The sequence below is a fragment of the Dasypus novemcinctus genome, chromosome 2 (assembly GCF_030445035.2).
Source record: "Dasypus novemcinctus isolate mDasNov1 chromosome 2, mDasNov1.1.hap2, whole genome shotgun sequence".
NCBI lineage: Eukaryota > Metazoa > Chordata > Mammalia > Cingulata > Dasypodidae > Dasypus > Dasypus novemcinctus.
This window is the reverse complement of record NC_080674.1, coordinates 200815182-200834260: the sequence shown is the minus strand read 5'-3', so window position 1 is coordinate 200834260 and position 19079 is coordinate 200815182. Positions and strand designations below refer to the sequence as shown.

The following is a 19079-nucleotide window of genomic DNA, read 5'->3' as shown; positions in this document are numbered from 1 at the left end:
GGGGATCTGAGAGCATTGATCTCTCAAGCTCATCAGACAACTTTATTGAGTCGAGGGGCTAGTATATATACCTCTAACCTATGTGACATTCAGCACAAAATCAAGTTACCTATTACCCTTACTTCATACTATATTAACTAGTGATTGATGAAAACCCAACAAACTTTACTGGAACTATTATTATAAGAATCAGTAACTATACTCATAAATCCTGTTACCCAGGTTGTTCTGTTCTAGGTATTGTTCTGCCTGCAGGTGTGCTGACCCAGCCAAGATTGTGCTCCGCACTGATAATCATAAGGGACAGCTTGACTCAGTGGTCAAGGAAGTAACTTGCTTCCATGGAAACAACATGCCTTTGTTTCCCACAATGTGGGATGAGTGGGGTGGGTTGGGGTTGGAGTAATCAGAACCTCTTTTAATTTTTAAATTTTTATTTTTTTTGAAGATACATGATCACAATAAATGTTACATTAAAATATATAAATGGCTCCCATGTATGATGGACCATAGATATGGTGAGAATCATTAGAGAAAAACTTCTGGTTGTAAAGGTGCGCAATTCAAAATGAATGGAGTAACTGCGAAAATTAGGCTAATGTGTCAACACAGCCAGGTAATTGTGCCCAGTTGTTTGGTCAAGGAAGCACAGAGCTAATTGTAATACAAGGACATTTAAGGACTTTAGTCACCAGTGACTTTACTGCTGATTGCATCTGTGTCAATCAGGGAGATTGCCATCAGGAATGAGTAATGCTTTATCCAATCATTTGAATGCCTTAAAAGGGGAAGTGATTCCAGCATTCCAGGAGAGTTTCCCAGCTCATGTTTGGACAACCACTGTCTCCCAGAAACTCATCAAGGACCTTCATTGGACTTTCATCAGATCCCTTGCTTTGCAGCCTGCCTGTGGAACCTGGACTTGTGCATCCCCATGGTCATGTGAGAGACTCTTATAAAATCTCTTAGTATTGACAGATAACTTCTATTGATTCTGTTTCCCTAGAGAACCCTGACTAATAGAGTAACCATGACTCTCAAAAAGATGCCAAAATATTGAATTGTTAAATAGACTCATAGATATTTGCAATCTAAAATATGGTGTGTGTGCTCTCAAATAATAGGATGTTAACCGAAGGATTATTTCTAGAAACTAGTCAGAATTATGTTGAAGGAATACATTTTATTCCACTATTCTCAGAAATAGAGGAACACTTTAAGAGAAGATATGTGTCCCAAAGCTCCCAGAGCCATTTTTCCCACATTTTTATTAGGTAATGTATTAAACTCATAAAATGTTCAACTTGAGGCAAGTTCCCTACATCAATTTTCCCATGAAAACTCTTTTAAAGAAGATAATATTCAAGAAACATTCTAATCAATGCTAACCCAATCAATATTTTTTATTTAAGCAAACTATTTTAAAGCTATAATATACTAATTTATATTAAATCTTATTTTTTAAAGAATTATTTTTGGCATTTCTGTGTTTAGTTTTCATATCTAAGGATGAAACTTTTGAAATGTTCTTTGATCTTATCTGCCACAGTGACTTTTGTTCATAGTTCTGTGATTCTTCTTAGATTTAAGTCTTCATGGTCCTACCATAACTATTTTTACCACAATAAAATAGAATGGTAGATCTAGTAACATGTGATCTGACTTCTAAACTTGTAAAAATTGTTAATGCTTTTAAGTGGATTTATCTTTTACTGAATTTATTTTGCATACTAATAGTCCAATTATTTTTGGTCACAGTTGACACTTTCAAGTATCTATAAGCTATTTGTATGATGATTTTCCATGTTATAGCTTTTACTCATATATAAATATATCTCTGGCTTTGGAGGAAGGTGTGAGTCAGGAGCGTGACCAAAGAAAATGCCTCAAGCAATTTAAATCACTGCTTGGTATCATTTTGAAATAACTTTGTACAAATCTAGCCTGTAGTCTTGGAACACGGACCAGAGTTTCATAGGAACAAAAGGGATAAATCTTTTGCCTTTAATAAGTTTTAATAAGGAAATTTCCTTGGACACCAAGTACCTTTTAGTATATAATACTCACTGCTATTATAAATACGTATTTTTGTATCAAACTAACACAACAATTTACTAAGAAATAACTTATTTTCTTTTTTTTTTAAGATTTATTTATTTTATTTAATTCCCCCCGCCCCCAGGTGTCTGTTCTCTGTGTCTATTTGCTGGTCTTGTTTCTTTGTCCGCTTCTGTTGTCGTCAGCGGCAAGGGAAGTGTGGGCGGTGCCATTCCTGGGCAGGCTGCACTTCCTTTCATGCTGGGCGGTTCTTCTTACGGGGCGCACTCCTTGCGCGTGGGGCTCCCCTATGCAGGGGACACCCCTGCGTGGCAGGGCACTCTGCGCGCATCAGCACTGTGCACGGTCCAGCTCCACACAGGTCAAGGAGGCCTGGGGTTTGAACCACGGACCTCCCACGTGGTAGACGGATGCCCTAACCACTGGGCCAAGTCCGTTTCCCCTTATTTTCTAGTAAATGTTTTAAATACTTAGTTGGAAAAAATGGCTAGATATGAGTCTCTTAAAGTTCTGCATGTATCTTTTTATTTTTACCCAATTAATATTGGATTTTTCTATGTAATTCTTTATGTGTATACCTCAAATGTGCCTGGTTCATTTGGTATCATTAGAGGAGTGATGTGCATTTAATTTTTTATATTTTAGTTTTTACTCATGTTAGACGTGTAGTGTCAAGGAACCCAAATCCACATACATAGGTCATAAAATATTTAAAAATATATAAATTCCTTCCAGTGAATGATATATAGATCAGTTGTTTATGTTTATTTGTAACTCTTCATACAATATCAGTTGAATATTTCAATTTCTATTTATGATTCTTTGCATTTCTGATTATTCAAGAGCATTCATTTTGGTATATTTTCATCTGAGCTCTGCAAGCACTTACCTCATTCAAAAGCAAGCCTCTCACTTGTTTTGAGAAGCACTGGAGAGAAACTTAAACAAAAAGGAAGACATGATTGTAAGTTTGGAATGCTGGGGTAGTATTTAGGACCTGGTCCTAAATTTATTGCATGACTGTGAGCAATTCTCAACCTGTAGGAAAGCCAGACATTTTGTTTTTGCTTGTAAAATATTATATATAATTATATAAGTGTGTGAAATGTAACTAGAGCTGAGTGGGGCAATAGGAGATAGGAAGATAAAGCTAGTGGTTTCTCTCCATACATCAAAAGGATATTGGGAAAGAAGGAATCCGGTTAGCTCTTAAATGGTGTGGGATGTAGTTCAGGAATTCTTTCCAGGATTGAAATGGATAAAACCAGATACAGGTGTTGTTTTGTCCTGCCACTAAGAAACTTTAAAAAGTTTTAACTTGGGTGATGGAACTTCTACACAGATGACAGTTATCAAATTTGGATCTCGGGAAACGGAGTTGGCCCAGTGGTTAGGGTGTCTGTCTACCACATGGGAGGTCCGCGGTTCAAACCCTGGGTCTCCTTGACCCATGTGGAGCTGGCGCATGTGCAGTCCTGATGCACGCAAGGAGTGCCACACCACGCAGTGGTGTCCCCCGCGTAGGGGAGCCCGACGCGCAAGGAGTGTGCCCTGTAAGGAGAGCCGCCCAGTGTGAAAGAAAATGCAGCCTGCCCAGGAATGGCGCTGCCCACACTTCCTGTGCCACTGACAACAGAAGCTGACAAAGAAACAAGATGCAGCAAATAGACACAGAGAACAAACAACGGGGGGGGGATTAAATAAATCTTTAAAAAAAAATTTGGTATCTCAAATTTTGGATGGACAACCCCCATCCAAAAAAACCCAAAGAGTATATACAACTTCAAGCAAGACAATTCCTTCTCTCTGCCAAATAAGATCTAAGTCTCCTCTCATCCTTAAGCAGAGTGGATGTCATCCCCAATACCTCAAGACTGAGGGATAAACAAACGTAAGTGGGGAGTGCAACCATGGACCACTCTAGATGTATTGCTATTGTAGTTATTAGCATGTGTAACTGAAGAATTGTAAAATCAATATAAAAAAGTAGTTACCAAAGGTCATGAGAGGAGGAGTAGGGAAGAATAGATGGAACATGAAATTGCTTTAAAGCTGAAGCAATTTTGTTAGTGTGGGTGCAGTGTCTCTAAAGGAGCTCCCAGATAGCCTTTTGACCTGTACCTTGTGGAGTCCGCACTGTGGTAGCTGCCTCTTTGCCATTTCCTTCCTGGTGGGAAAATGCTTAGCCCTGGTAGGATGGCATGTGGGTTTGCCAGTCAGCCCCAGGATATGAGTGGGACAGGTTTTGGAATAAGGGCTAGGAAGAGACCTGGGTTAAGCATGCCTTTCATTAACTACTTAGAAAATGAAGCTTACCAGGACCTTTTGACATGTTCCATATCCCTCTGCATATGATCTAGAACAGAAATGTCTCATTATAATTGTTAGGCATATAGGTACTGTACTTAATACTAATTAATGCACCAACTAATGCATGTTTCTTTTTGAGTGGCAATTAATAGATCTAAGCTCCAGATTTACAATACTATACATGTTATCTCTCCATGGGAGGAGGCTATAGTGCCAATTGTGTTTAAGTTCTATTTACATGTCTCTGGTAATAATTGCTCCACTTGGTATGCCCTTCATACAGCCAGCATGTTGCAGCACCATTGACCCTAGAGAAAAGCTAGGAAGGTAAGCTCCAGTATTCCACCAGCCTGGTGCATAGTGCCCTTCAGCACCATGAAACCGTGCCAGTCTGGAGGTGATATCATTGTATATCTCACCATTTTGAGCCATCATTGGTTGCAGCAAGAGTCTGAAACTCTCCCCCACTTTCCTCCATTAAGAAAATCTTTCATTAATGTGGTACATTGGTTCCAATTGTTGAACACATATTGAAGCATTGCTACTAAGCATGGACTATAGTTTACACTCTGCTCCCCACAACTTTATAGGTTATGACAAAATGTGTAGAGGGCTGTATTGTCATTGCAGTGTTATGCAGGACAATTCCAATGTCCTGAAAATGCACCCATGTTGAAACTATTCTTCTCTTTCCCTCCCACTCAGAATCTCTGGTGGCCACTGCCTTTACAGTGATAAAAGAAATTCCATTGCTAGAATAAATAGCAATAAGTCTTTAATTGTATACTACTAAGTCTACTTTAGTCCACTGTTCACTCCCAATGTTGAGGATTTGGGATACACTCTTGTTTATAATTGAGAGGGGATTAGATCCTGTGGGGCAGATGAATAGAAGCATCTTGCTTGCAGCTGCACACACTCTCTATTCCTTGGGATGGGTGTCGTCCATCATCACCTCCTCATTAGTTGTACTGGGTGAGTCCAGTGAACTGGTGAGTAGTTGTTTCAACTCTGCTGAAACTCAGGGCTCAACCAGCACATGAACAGACCAAAGATTTAAGTCTCTGGGACATATATTTAAAAGTATAATGTTAATTATAGTTTTATACCTTCAAAGAAATGCTTTTAATTCTGAATTAGTAATATTTTATTATGACACCCTTCTTTTGTTATAGTTGAAGGACCACACTTCTCTCATTCTTTCTAAGTAATGTATTTTTGTGGTTTTTTTTTTTCTGGATGCTCAGAATGAATTTAGAGGACTTGGAATTTTTCTATTGGAAAAATAGTGGTAGAAGAAACAAGTATCCCTTGGCTACAATATTGAGCCTTGATATGATCCAGTAAATCTTTCTACATGCACTTGTAAGTTGTGGTCATCCATTTTTCTATATCTACCTACATAATTTTTTTTTTTGGTGAAAATATTCCATAGTTCTAATGGACTAAGAGTCAAAACAGTGATTCAAAATCCAGTGTTTCTTCTTACTGTATCACATTGTTTCTCAAAGTGGTTAGAAAATCACAGACTTTCAAAGTCATAAAAAGCCACTTCCATCACTATGATATAGATTCTTCCTGAATCGTTGCTCTTTCTTCATTTCTGCAGCCCGATTGTTCAGATCCTCTTGGGACCTTATTTCTCCCTCCTTTACACTTCGTTCATATTCTCAGTTTCATATTAACAGTTAAGCCTTTTTATTTTTGCTTTTTATCCCCTCCACTCTTTTACCCTTTGCAGATCTCTTATTTACCCACATTTACTTGTGCTTTTTATACAATTACCCACAAATTTGCAAATGAAGCATTAGTTTTTCATCAATTTGTTTGAATCCAGCATCCACCTTTTTTCTTTGGTAGCTTTTACATGAATGTCCCATCTTCAGGTCTGATGTACTGTGTCTAAAATGTAATTTCTTATCTTTCTGTGAAACCAACTGCCCTTTTGGAACTGATCTTGAAGTCTCTTCTAGGATTGAAAACTCATATGTCATTTTTCACCTCATCCCCGCCCTGAAAAATGTAAGCATTTGCTTGTGTTCTGCAAATTCTGTCCTTTTTAAAATTCTTAGTACCACTTCATTGCCTCATGTATTAAGAGGCCTTTATTTTTTGCCTTCAAGATTTTTTTTGAGAGGTTGTAGATTTCCAGAAAGATGCATAAAATGTTCCTATTTCCAGCCCCCATTTTAAACATTTTACATTAGTGTGGTACCTTTGTTACAATCAATGAGTAAATATTATCATTGTACTATTTTTTATAACCTTATTTCAAATCAGAAAAAAATAACAAAAATGCAGCTCAACAAGCTATGGATACATTCCTCCTAAAAAGTTCTTTATAACTTATCTTTATCTCATCTAATTGCAAATTCTAACTCAGTTGTTCCTGTAGTATTCATAAAGATACAGAGATTAGTTAAATAACATAATTATGCAATATTAATGAAAAAATAAGGAAGAGAAAAATTGCTTAATCCTATTCAGATTTCACAAAACCAAACTCCTGTCTTTTTTTCACCCTGAGCATTAATGTAGTATCAACCTTGCTTTTGCTAGAAAATCATTACAATGGTGTTCTTAATTATAGTTCGAAATAATTTGTTTTTCCATTGTATCAGCACATTCTTAACATGAAGTAGAAGTCCATTCCTCTATCTTATTAACCACAGTCTCCTGTCAAAATCATTGTTCTACATTCCCAATATTATCTTCCAGCTGTCCTCCAACTAACGTTAATTTTCCTAGACACTATTTTTGGCCACATTCTCGTTCATAAATCATCAGTGTTTGTTACATTCATTATAATGTGTTGCCATCAAGTTCAAGTGTTACCGTATATTTACATTTTACCTGATTAAGCATTCTATACATACCCAGAATCATCTTCCCCTTTCATCCACATTCCATCTCCCACCAAAATTCATTTCATAGTCCAACTCCATAAGTCTACTCATTGTATTTAGATCATATTAGTGAGGTCATAAAATATTTGCCCTTTTGTGTCTGGTTCTTTTACTCAACCTAATATCTTCAGTGTTCCTCCACATTGTCTTTGCTCCCCCAATTGATTTTTTCTTACTTCTGATTAATATTCCACTGTATGAAAATATCAGATTTTGCCTATCAATTCATTGGTTGATGGATACTTAGGTTTTTCCATCTTTTAGCAATTGTGAATAATATAATTGTCCTATTAATTATAGGCCCCAGTTTCCTTTATGGTTCACTGTATTGTGTAGTCTTATGGTTGTTTACTTTTAATTTTTATTCTATCAATGTATGTACCACCCCAAATTTCCCCTTCTAACAACATTTAGATATATAATACAGTGGTGTTAATTATATTCACAATGTTGTGTTACCATCACCACTGTACATTAACAAAAGTAAGTGATCTTTTCACTTTCCATTTCTTCCTTCTTCAGTCTGTAACAGTTCTATTCAGTGTGGACCATTTACTCCTCATGACTTTCCTTTTAGCCCAAAATCTTTAGTTAGTAGCTTAATCTATGCTTATTGGATCAAGTCCAAACTCCATTCTCTGGTTTTCAGAACTCCTCGGGCTATTTCCTATTGTTTTGCAACTTACCGTTTCTTCTTTCTTAATATAGGCATTTATGGCTATGAATTTCCCTCTTGGTACACCTTTTGCTGCAAAACCATGGGTTTTGATACATTGTGTTGTTATTTTCATTCTTTCAAGGTAGTTACTAATTTTTTTGTGATTTCCTCCTTGACCCACTGCTTGTCTAAGAATGTGTCATTTAAAATATATATCTTTGTGCCTAATCTGGTTGTCTGCCCTTAACTGATTTCCACCTTCATTCCATTGTGGTCAGGGAAATGATTTTGTATAACTTCAATCTTTCTGAATTCATTGAGAGTTGTTATGTGACCTAGCATGTGGTCTATCCCAGAGAATGATCCATGTGTACTTGAGAAGAATGTATATCCTGTTGTATTTGGGTGAATGTTCTATAATTGTGTATTGGGTCCACATCCACTAGTGTATAATTCAAAGTCTTTGTTTCTTTATTGATTCTCTGTCAAGATGTTCTGTCTAATGGTGATAATGGTGTATTAAAATCCCCCACTATAATTGTAAAGACATCTATTTCTCCATTTAGTTTTTCCATGTATTTTGATGCACCCTGGTTAGATGCCTAAATGTTTATGGCTGTTCTTTGTTCTTGATAGAGTGTCCCTTTTATTAATATATAGTGTCCTTCTTTGTCTCTTATGATACTTTGAATTTCAAGTCTAATTGTCAGATATTTGTAAAGCTATTGCCAGTTTTTTTGGTTATTATTTGCTTGTACAGTTGTTTTCCAACCATTCACTTTCAGCCTCCTTTCATCCCTGGGTCTAAGGTGCATTTCTGGTAGACAGCATATTAAGAGGTCATATTTCCTTATCTATTCTGCCAGTCTGTGTATCTTGATGGGTGAATTTAATCCATTAATGTTCAATTTTATTACTGTCGAGGAATTACTTACATTATCCATATTTTCTTTAAGTTTATATATGCTATATATTGTTTTTATTTCTCTTTTTAAAATGAGAAATTATTGCTCTTGCACTCTCCTCCAACTCTCTCTCTCTCCTGTTTTTTACCTTTCAACCTGAGGACTCCCTTTAGTATTTCTTGAAAGGCAGGTTTCTTAGTGACCATAATGTCTTAATTTCTGTTTATCTGTGAATATTTTGAACTCTCCCTCATTTTTGAATGCCAGTTTTGCTGTTTAAAGTATTTTTGGCTTACAGCTTTTTTCTTTTAGCATGTTAACTATGCCATACTACGGCCTTCTTGCCTCCATGGTTTCAGATGAGAATTTGCACTTAATCTTATTGAGCTTCCGTTGTATGTGATGGATCTCTTTTTTCTTGCTGTTTTGGTATTTTCTGTCTTTACCATTGGACAATTTGACAAGTGTATGTCTTAGAGTAGGACTGTTATGATTTATACTAGTTGGGGTGTGCTGCACTTCCTGGACATGTACATCCATCTCCCTCAATAGGTTTGGGAAGTTTTCAGCCATTCATTTCCTCCAATACTCTTTCTGTCCCCTTTCCTTTCTCTTCTCTCTCTGGGATGCCTATAATACATATTTTTGAGCATTACATGTTGTCATTCAAATTCCTACATCCCTGCTGGATATTTTTCTTTTTCTTTTTTTATCTATCTGTTCTACTATCTGCTTCATTTCAGATGTACTGTGTTCCACATTATTGATCATTTCTTCTGCTTGTTCAAATCTGATGTGCTTCCATTGTATTTTTGATTTCTTGGTTGCGTCATTCATCACCATCATATTCGTTATCTATTTAATGTGTATTTAGAATTCCCTCAGTATGTTTTCCCAGTGTCCTCTTAATATCCTTAATCTCTTCCTTCCTTCATTAAGCTGCTCATGATACTTATTTGGACATGTCTGATTGTTGTTCCATATTCTGCATCTCCTCCTGAATTTTAGTTTGTTCATTTCACTGGGCCATGTCTTCCTGTTTCTTATGATGGCTTGTAATTTTTTGTTGCCATCTAGGCATCTGTTTATTTTGATGGGTTTATTCAGTTGATTAGGTTCTCTCTCTACTCTGGGATTTTATTTTGTTGTTTGTATGTGTTGTAAGGTTTCACTTTGACATCTAGGAAAATGAGTAATTAACATGAGTAAAAAGTACAGAGGAAAAAGAATTAAAAAGTAGGATAGAAACAATGAAATGAGTAACAGAATAAAGAAAAATATGTAGAAGGAAGTCAAAGGCTGGGATGAGAAGAGAGGAAAAGAATAGAGAAAAGAGAAAAAAAAGAAAACAGGAAAAAGGAGAAATAAAAACAAGAAAAATTGAAGACCAAACAAAAGAATTTGAATGAAAGAACGACAGAAAATAGAAGACAGGAAGATGCAGGAGAGAAAAGAAATAGTGTAGGTTAAAAAAATTCAGTAAACAAAAACAAAATGGAAACAAAGGAGAAACACAACAAACAAGAAATAACACAGCAGCAACACATTTTTAAAAAGAAAGAAAGAAAAAGAACAAGAAACAAAAATTAACAGAAAAACAGCCTTCCCTCTTAAACCTCTAAGAATCTTTTCAGGCTGCTGGTGTTCATTTAATCAGCCTGTAGTCTGCCCTCTGCAAGTTTTGAACCAGGTTTTAGTTAATTAAATTTAGGAAAATTTTAAAAGGAACTTAAAAAGAGAGAGATCCAAGAAAAGCTAATATCAAAGGAATGTCTGTAGGATCCCTGTCATGAAGTTTCAGCTGGATGCCTGGTAACCCAGTGGGGTCTCAAACCAGGGACCTCATATATTTAAGGCAGGAATGCTTCCAGTGAGCTAACCTGTCTCCTTCAGGTAGTTAGCCTTTCACAAGGCTGTCGTTTCCCCTTTCCCTTGGGCAGGGTTGATTCCTTTGCAGTTTAGCCAGAGTCCTGCTGATGAGGCACCTGTCTGTCCCTGCCTCCTCTCTAATCTAATTCCTCTCTTTACCTGGGTGGCTGGGCATGACAGCCTGCCTGAGGAGATCCCCCTCCCTTCTCCCTGTTGATTTGGCTTCCCTTCCAATATTCAAAGGTGGACTCAGCTGGCCAAACTCACTGTCAAGAAACCACTCCCCACACTCCAGGCCCCTCTTCATCCCAGGAAGCTTGGCTCCACCTTGGCTGTTTGCCCAGCCACAGGGGCGAGTATCACAGTTTTCCTTTGGCTTCTTTGTCTTTCCAGTACCCTCCTAGAGGAGTCACAGCACCTTCCCATTCTCTATATATCCAAAGCAGCTGGCAGGGAGGAAGATGTCTGCTCTCCTCTCAGATGCAATTCACCAGAAGTTTTATTCTTGCTTAATATTTCAGGAGTGGGGGAGGTAGCCCTTCCCAGCCACTGGGAGGTTTAATAACACAGTGTGTTGTTTGGCTTCTTCATCTTTCTGTTGCCTACTTTCCTGGGAGTTGTGAAGCAGTGTCCTGGTCTACCGTACCCCAAAGCTGTCTTCAAGGTAGCTTTTGGCTCTTTTCCCATTGTTTTAGTGAGAGCTCTGTCTTACCTCCCTAATCCAATGGCCTGTTCCCACAATTCCTCCAAATTAATTTCTTCATACAGCTGCATTATATTCCATTATGTGAATACACCAGTTTATCCATTGGGTTGTTTCCTACTTTTGGCAATTGTGAATAATGCTGCTATGAACATTGGTGTGCAAATATCTGCTTTCAGTTGTTCTGGGTACATACCCAGTAGTGGTATTGCTGGGACACATGGCAAATTCAACTTTAGGAACTGCCAAACAGTCCTCCATAGTGACCTATACCATTCTACATTCCCACCAAGAGTAAATAAGTGTCCCAAATTCTCCACATCCTCTCCACTTGTTTTCTTGTCTTTTTAATAGTGGCCATTCTAGTAGGTGTGAAATGATATCTCATATGTAATTTTTATTTTCATTTCCCTAATAGCTAGTGTTGTTGAATATTTTTTCATGTGTGGTTTGTTTTTTCTTTTTCCATTTATATTTCCTCTTTGGACAAATATTTATTCAAGCTTTTTCCCATTTCTTCATTGCATTGTCTTTTTATTGTTGAGTTATATCATGGATCTTAAACCCTTGTCAGATGCTTGAGAGCCAAATATTTTCTTCCACTGAGATAGTTGCCTTTTACCCTCTCCACAAAGTCCTGTGAGGTTTAAAAGTAATTTTGAGGAGGTCCCATTTATCTATTTTTTCTTTTGTTGTGTGTGCTTCAGGTGCAAGGTCCAAGAAAAAGCACCTACCACAAGGTCTCTAATATGCTGCCCTACATTTTCTTCTAGTAGTTTTATGTTCCTAGCTTTTATGTTTAGGCCTTTGATCCATTTTGAGTTGATTCTTGTACAGGGAGTGAGATAGGAGTCCTCTTTCATTCTTCAGGTTATGGATATCCAAGTTTTCCCAGCATCATTTGTTGTAAAGACTGTTTTGTCTCATTAGCATGTCTTTTGTAGGTTTGTTGAAAACCAGTTGGCTGTAGAGGTGAGAGTTTATTTCTGAACTCTTGATCTAGTCCACTGATCAATGCCAATACCATGCTGTTTTGAAGACTGTAGCCTTGTAGTTTCAGTGTCAAGCAGTGAAATTTCTCCCATGTGGCTCTTCTTTTTTAGAGTGCTTTTGGCTATTCCCTTCCAAAAGAATTTGGTATTTGCCTTTTCTATTTCTGTAAAAGTAGTTGTTGGAATTTTGATTGGTATTGTATTGAACCTATAGATCAGGTTGGGTAGGATTGACATCATCACAGTCTTCCAACCCAGGAACGTGAAATGTCTTTCTGTTTGTTTAGGTCTTCATTGATTTCTTTTAGCACTGCTGTGTAGTTTTCTGCATATATAACTTACTGGGCATACCTTGTATGTGGTTTGCTTCTCCATTGCTGCCCTCAGAAATTTCTCTTAATCTTGGACATTTGACACTCTGAGTAGTGTGTGTCTTGGAGTAAGTCTATTCACATCTATTCTTATTGGGGTACCCTGTGCTTCTGGCATGTAAGTTCATTTCTTTCATGAGAGTTGGGAAATATTCAGCTCTTATTCCCTCAAATACTCTTTCTGCTCCTTTTCCCTTATATTCTCCTTCTGGAACAGCCATGGCATGTATGTTGTTGCATTTCATGCTATTCAATTTTTTGAGCTCTTGCTCAAATCCTTCCATTCTTTTCTCTCTGTGTTCTTTTGTCTCTCTAATTTCAGCTCTTCTGCCTTCTGAATCGCCTATTCTTTCTTCTTTTAAAAAAGATTTAAAGCCTTTACTGGCTTTGACCCTGAGTGTGGAGACTGCTGTGCAGCCACTCTCACCTCTGCCTGCACTGGCCCTTTGGGCAATGTACTGTTCCTGCTCCCTGCATGATGACCTGGTGTAGATGACTGTCTTGTCCAGCCTCTCACCCATTTCCTGGGGGAGCTCTGCTAAGACAGTGCCCAGCAGCCAGGCCTGGAGGCATCTGGTCACTGCCTGCCCATCACATGATGTCCATCTTCCCAGATCAGAAACAGAATCCTGTTTTCACAGACCTGCAGCCCTTGAGTAAGGAGGTGACGCTGTTGATGAAGCCGTCCCAACACTCCCTTCCCACCCTGCCAGCCATGTGCTGGGTGTGGACATAGAGGCCCACCAGGACCCCATCCCACTGAGAACCTACTCCTGCCAGGGCCTGCCAACCCAATATCCTCCAGGCCACACGCGTGCTAGAAGGGAGAACTGCTGGGAGGGTGCCCAGATGGTCACAACTGCCACCTGGTCTCCAGTGCTCTGCCCTGCATCACCTTGTGTTATCTTGGGATGTCTCCGCTAAATGGCCAGAAAGACTTACACTTACATCAACTCAGTCATCCCTACAGATAGTGGAAGGCCTGGGAAATTCAAGACCCCAGTATTGAGGGGGTGGAGCTCCATCAAGCCTCACTCCTCCTCCTCCCAGTTGTGTGGCCCTGGAAAGTGACTGGGCCTCTTAGGTCTTCCCAGTCTCCTCATCTTTATAAGTCAGCCAAAGGGGTGCTGATGCCAAGACCCAGAACTCTGCTGCCTATTCTATGGGGTATTTATTTGGGGTAGAGGCTTACAGTCACAAGGCTATAAAGAGTATGTTACTTCTCTCACCAAAGCCTGCTGCTCCCTTTTGGAGCAGGGTGGCTGCTGGTGTCTGTGAGGGCTCAGCCTCCCTCTTCCTCTTCAGGCTCATGGTCCCAGTTTCTGATCACAGCTGGAGGGTGGCATAGGGCTCGCCTCTCTTCCTTGACTCATTTCTTTTTTTTTTAAAGATTTATTTATTTAATTTCCCCCCTCCCCTGGTTGTCTGTTCTTGGTGTCTATTTGCTGCATCTTGTTTCTTTGTCCGCTTCTGTTGTCGTCAGTGGCACGGGAAGTGTGGGCGGCGCCATTCCTGGGCAGGCTGCTCTTTCTTTTCACGCTGGGCGGCTTTCCTCACGGGCGCACTCCTTGCGCGTGGGGCTCCCCCACGCGGGGGTCACCCTTGCGTGGCACGGCACTCCTTGCGCGCATCAGCGCTGCGCATGGCCAGCTCCACACGGGTCAAGGAGGCCCGGGGTTTGAACCGCGGTCCTCCCATATGGTAGACGGACGCCCTAACCACTGGGCCAAAGTCCATTTCCCCCTTGTCTCATTTCTATCTAGGCTTAGCTACTCCGTTCTCTTCAGCTGCTAACTCTCAGGCTCATCTCTTTTCCCAGGCTGCAGGATTCTCTGTGTATCTCCTCCTGTGTGTCTGCTACCTTGTGAAAGTCTGTTTTATCAGCCCGAGGGGGCTATGTGGTTCTATCAGAGCCCTAATCTTAATGTAATTCAATCAGATATCTCTACTGAATCTAATATAATATAATCAAAGGGTTATATGACCAGTAGAAAAGGCCAGTTTACAAACATACTCTATTTCTTTTTGAAATTTATAAATAATATCAAACTGCCTTCTCATCTGCACTTTGAGGATCTTGTAGCATGTACTCCCTAGGGGGTTTGGCAGAGGTATATGCAATAGTCTCTCTAAAATTTATGGAATGGTGTCACAGGGACCTAATATATGAGCTTAGAGGTGGAAGAATTACAAGAAAGAAAGGGAGGCAGCAGGAAGTTCAACCCAAGACTGTAGCAGTTTGATATTATTGATGAATTCCAAAAAGAAATATTGGATTATGTTTGTAAACTGATCTTTTCCTCTGGGCATATCAGATTATATTGGATTCATAGATTTCCTTGATTAAATAATCATGTAAACCTTTTGTGCTCATAGGGTGCCAATAGATAAAAGACATGGCAAAGACAGAGTTGAGGACTTTTAATGTTGTAGTTTTGATGTTGGAGCTTGATGCTGAAGCTGGAGCCCCAGGGAGAGAGGCAAGCCTAGAGAGCCTCATCATCTATAGCTGACCTTGTGGAGCTAACAGAAGAGCTGAGCCCAAGAGGAACCCAGGAATCCTGAACCCTCACAGACTTCAGCAGCCATCTTGCTCCAACATGTGAAAATAGACTTTGGTGAGGGATGTAACTTACGCTTTATGGACTGGTAACTGTAAACTCCTACCCCAAATAAATACCTGTTATAAAAATCAATCAATTTCTGTTATTTTGCATCAGCACCCCTTTGACTGACTAATACAGAGACCATGCAAATATTCTCTTCATCAAACTTTCAAATTACCCATTCATTTATTTCTTTTGGTATGGATTCATGAATTCCTGTTATATTCCTATTATATTCAATGGGTTATCATTATATATTTTGATACTCAAAATGTTTCAGATTGATCAGTAGAATCCACTTCAAACTGTCTTCTATGTCCTCTTGACAGAATTCCTTCATTAATTTATGACAAAACCAAGTCTTCAAGGCTCAAGAAGTACTCTCCCTGCCCCAGCCTGGAACCAGCTATTTTTCAAAAAGGGATGTGTGCTTTTAGTGGAGATTGATACTTAGATACCAAGATCTAGGTGATAGGGAGCTCAGTGCTATTGGGTTGTCACTGTTTACAGTTTTCAGTAGACAGAGCTAAGGAATATATGAATATTTATACTGTATATGTATATATCTGTATGTATATATGTAAATGGGTAAGTTTACATCTATATTTATTTCTATATCTATATATATTGGAAAACACAAATTCACCTGAAGACCAACTACTTAATCAGCAGGTCCCAGTAAAAAGTGATAGCAGGACACTTGTTCTAAAAGGGCAAAAAATATAAGGCTTTTTTCCTTCTCCACAATATCTCTACTTTTCATGGTATGTTTTACTTACTACTTAATACCATTCTAACTAAAGAAAAATTTAAAATTTAATTACCATGAATTCTACTGTTGCTCTTTATATTGTGCAGTGTCACTTATAAATACAAATACAAGAGCCTTTATCTTGTATGTGGAATCATGAAAATTACACAATTCTTGGTTCAAAGCTGTATTTCACTGTGCATATATTTAGTTTTTACCAGAATAGTGGAAACCTGAACAAAACTACCTCAACTCTTTATTTTATTTTTTAAAAATTTATTTTTATTTATTTATTTCTCCCCACCCCCTTGTTTGCACTTGCTATGTCTATTTTGTTCTCATCTTCCTTTTAGGAGTCATGGGAACTGAACCCAGGACCTCCCATGTGGGAGGTAGAAATCCAGGATGTGCAGGGCTGTTTTTCCTGGAGGGTCTAGGGAAAGTCCACTTCTAAGGCCATTCAAGAGGTTCATTTCTTCTTAATATTCCATCATATGAATATATGACATTTCGTTTATCCATTCTTTGGTTGATGGACACTTGGGTTGTTTCCATCTTTTGGCAATTGCAAATCATGCTGCTATGAACATCGGTGGACAATTGTCTGTTTGCATCACAGTTTTCAGTTCTTCTGGGTATATTCTTAGCAGAGGAATTGCTGGATCATATGGCAGTTGCATATTTAGCTTCCTGAGGAACTGCCAAACTGTCTTCCACAGAGGCTGCACCATTTTACAATCCCACCAACAGTGAAGGCATGTTCCTATTTCTCCACATCCTCACCCAGCACTTATTGTTTTCTCTCTCTTTTAGTAATGGCCATTCTATGAGCTGTGAGATTGTATCTCATAGTTTTGATTTGCATTTCCCTAATAGCTAGTGATATGGAACATTTTTTTATGTGCTTTTTTTGCATTTGTATTTCCTCTTTCAAGTAATGGCCATTTAAGTCTTTTGTTCATTTTTAAATTGGATTCCTTGCTGTTTTATTTTTGAGTTGTAGTGTCTTTTTATAAAGCATTGAAATCAAACCCTTAATGGGTATTTGGTTTCCAAATATTTTCTGCCATTGAGTGGGCTGCCTTTTCACCTTTTTTTTTTTTTTAGGTTATAAAGCTTTTTATTTGCATATTTAAAAAATTGTGCATTCCAATAATTAAAATCACTTCAACAAAAAAAAAATGGCACTCTGATTAAACTGCATTTTACAGCCTGTAGGACACCTTGGACCAACTTTTGCTTTTACTCTAGATTTCACTGTCATCCTTCACCAACATGCAAGTTTTTCCTTCCCTGCCAGCCAGACAGGTAGGTGGGAGAGGCAGGCATGGCCTTTCTTGTCAGTAGTTCTTGATTCTTTGATGTGAAAAGGTGCAGCACAGTCATTTAAACTTGACCAACCTCTTTGCATCTTACAAAGTTAACAGCTAAAAGAAGTAAAATAAGAAGGCAATGCTTGTGGAATGTACAGTGCATATTGGTGGTGCCCACCTCATTATGATTTGCCTGCTTGCTTCTCCTATTCGATCATTTCTTTGGAAGGCAGTGGATTTTTCTCTTGCATTTCTGCCTTCTGCAATTTCGACTTATCGAATTTCTCAATCTCAGCCATATCAGGTTTGTCAGACATGGTTGCAGAGGAAGCCAAGTGAGCAGTGAGTGAGGAGAAGCTGGTTCACACAGGGTTTGTCACCGAGTCCTTTTCACCTTCTTGACAAAGTCTTTGGAAGCACAAATTGTTTTACATTTTGATATGTACACATTTGACCAACACTTCCCCCTTTGCTTAATCAGGAAGGCCTAGAAGGAAAGGAACTATTAGTTGCCCTATCTTTCCCTTCCCTTTTTTTTTTTTAAGATTTATTCCTCTCCCTTTTCCCTGCCAACCCCCCCCCCATTGTCTGCTCTCTGTGTCCATTCTCTGTGTGTTCTTCTGTGACCACTTCTTATCCTTATTAGTGGCACCAGGAATCTATGTTTCTTTTTTTCTTGTATCATCTTGCTGTGTGAGCTCTCCATGTGTGTGGTGCCATTCCTGGGCAGGCTGCACTTTCACAATGGGCGACTCTCCTTATGGGGTGTGCTCCTTGTGCATGGGGCCTCCCCTATGCTGGGGACACCCCTGCATGACAGGGTACTTCTTGTGTGCATCAGCATGGGTCAAGGAGGCCCCGGGGTTTGAACCATGGACCTCCCATGTGGTAGACGGACACCTATCCATTGGGCCAAGGCTACTTTCTCCCTTCCCTTTTGTCATCATTTTTACTGTAAGAGGTTGACTTACAGGAGGAAGAAAGGATCTGATAGGAATCCTTGGTGGTTTTGTATTTCTTTGAAGACCAATTTTCTACCTTCTGCTTTGGAAGTATCTCTAGTTTGAAAGAAAAATATGGTCTTTTAGAGCAGAGACTTGCTGAACTTCCACCCATCTTAGTCATTGTAATTTTATGCTCATGGGATGTTGTGAATGCGACATGCTAATGGGATGGCAAAGAATAATGGCAGACTTGCATAATGTGTGTATCTCTTTGGCTCCACTACACTGTCGTACTTCACAGACAAAACACAGTGCCTGCCCTATGGAATTTGGACACATGAATAGAAAACCCTGACTGATAAACAGTTGCAGTTAAGTTATCACATCAAACTATTGTTGAGTTAGGATGTTGAATTTAAGCCCCCTATATCCACAAAACAATCACCTGAAAAATATACAGAGAAAGAATTGAGAAGGGACTAAAAATGGTTCACTTCATAAATCAGTATGAAAGTAAGCAATAATGAAAGAATTGAGGTATCAAAAAGATTGAAGACTTGCAAAGCCAAGTGGCATGGCTATATTATATTTCAGAGAAGTTTTTAAGAATCATGTAGGAATTACCATTCTCTCCCATGAGGTGTCAGTGCCATGTGCACCTCCCAGACACCACCACCATGTTGAGTAAGTGGG

The 19079-nt window shown here is 38.8% G+C and overlaps 1 protein-coding gene across 3 annotated transcripts in view; it reads left to right on the top strand.

The window, feature by feature from the left end:
- The window catches only part of LOC131275034 (leucine-rich repeat and calponin homology domain-containing protein 1-like), a 107016-nt gene that overhangs the window by 55525 nt on the left and 32412 nt on the right, over window positions 1–19079 (top strand). The window contains exon 1 of one of the 3 annotated variants that reach the window (XM_071207353.1): window positions 823–942. The exons of the other annotated variants lie outside the window; for them this stretch is intronic. The gene's annotated coding sequence lies outside the window, so the exon portion shown is untranslated. Of the gene's footprint in view, window positions 1–822; window positions 943–19079 lie in introns of those variants that run through there. 3 annotated transcript variants of the gene reach the window in all.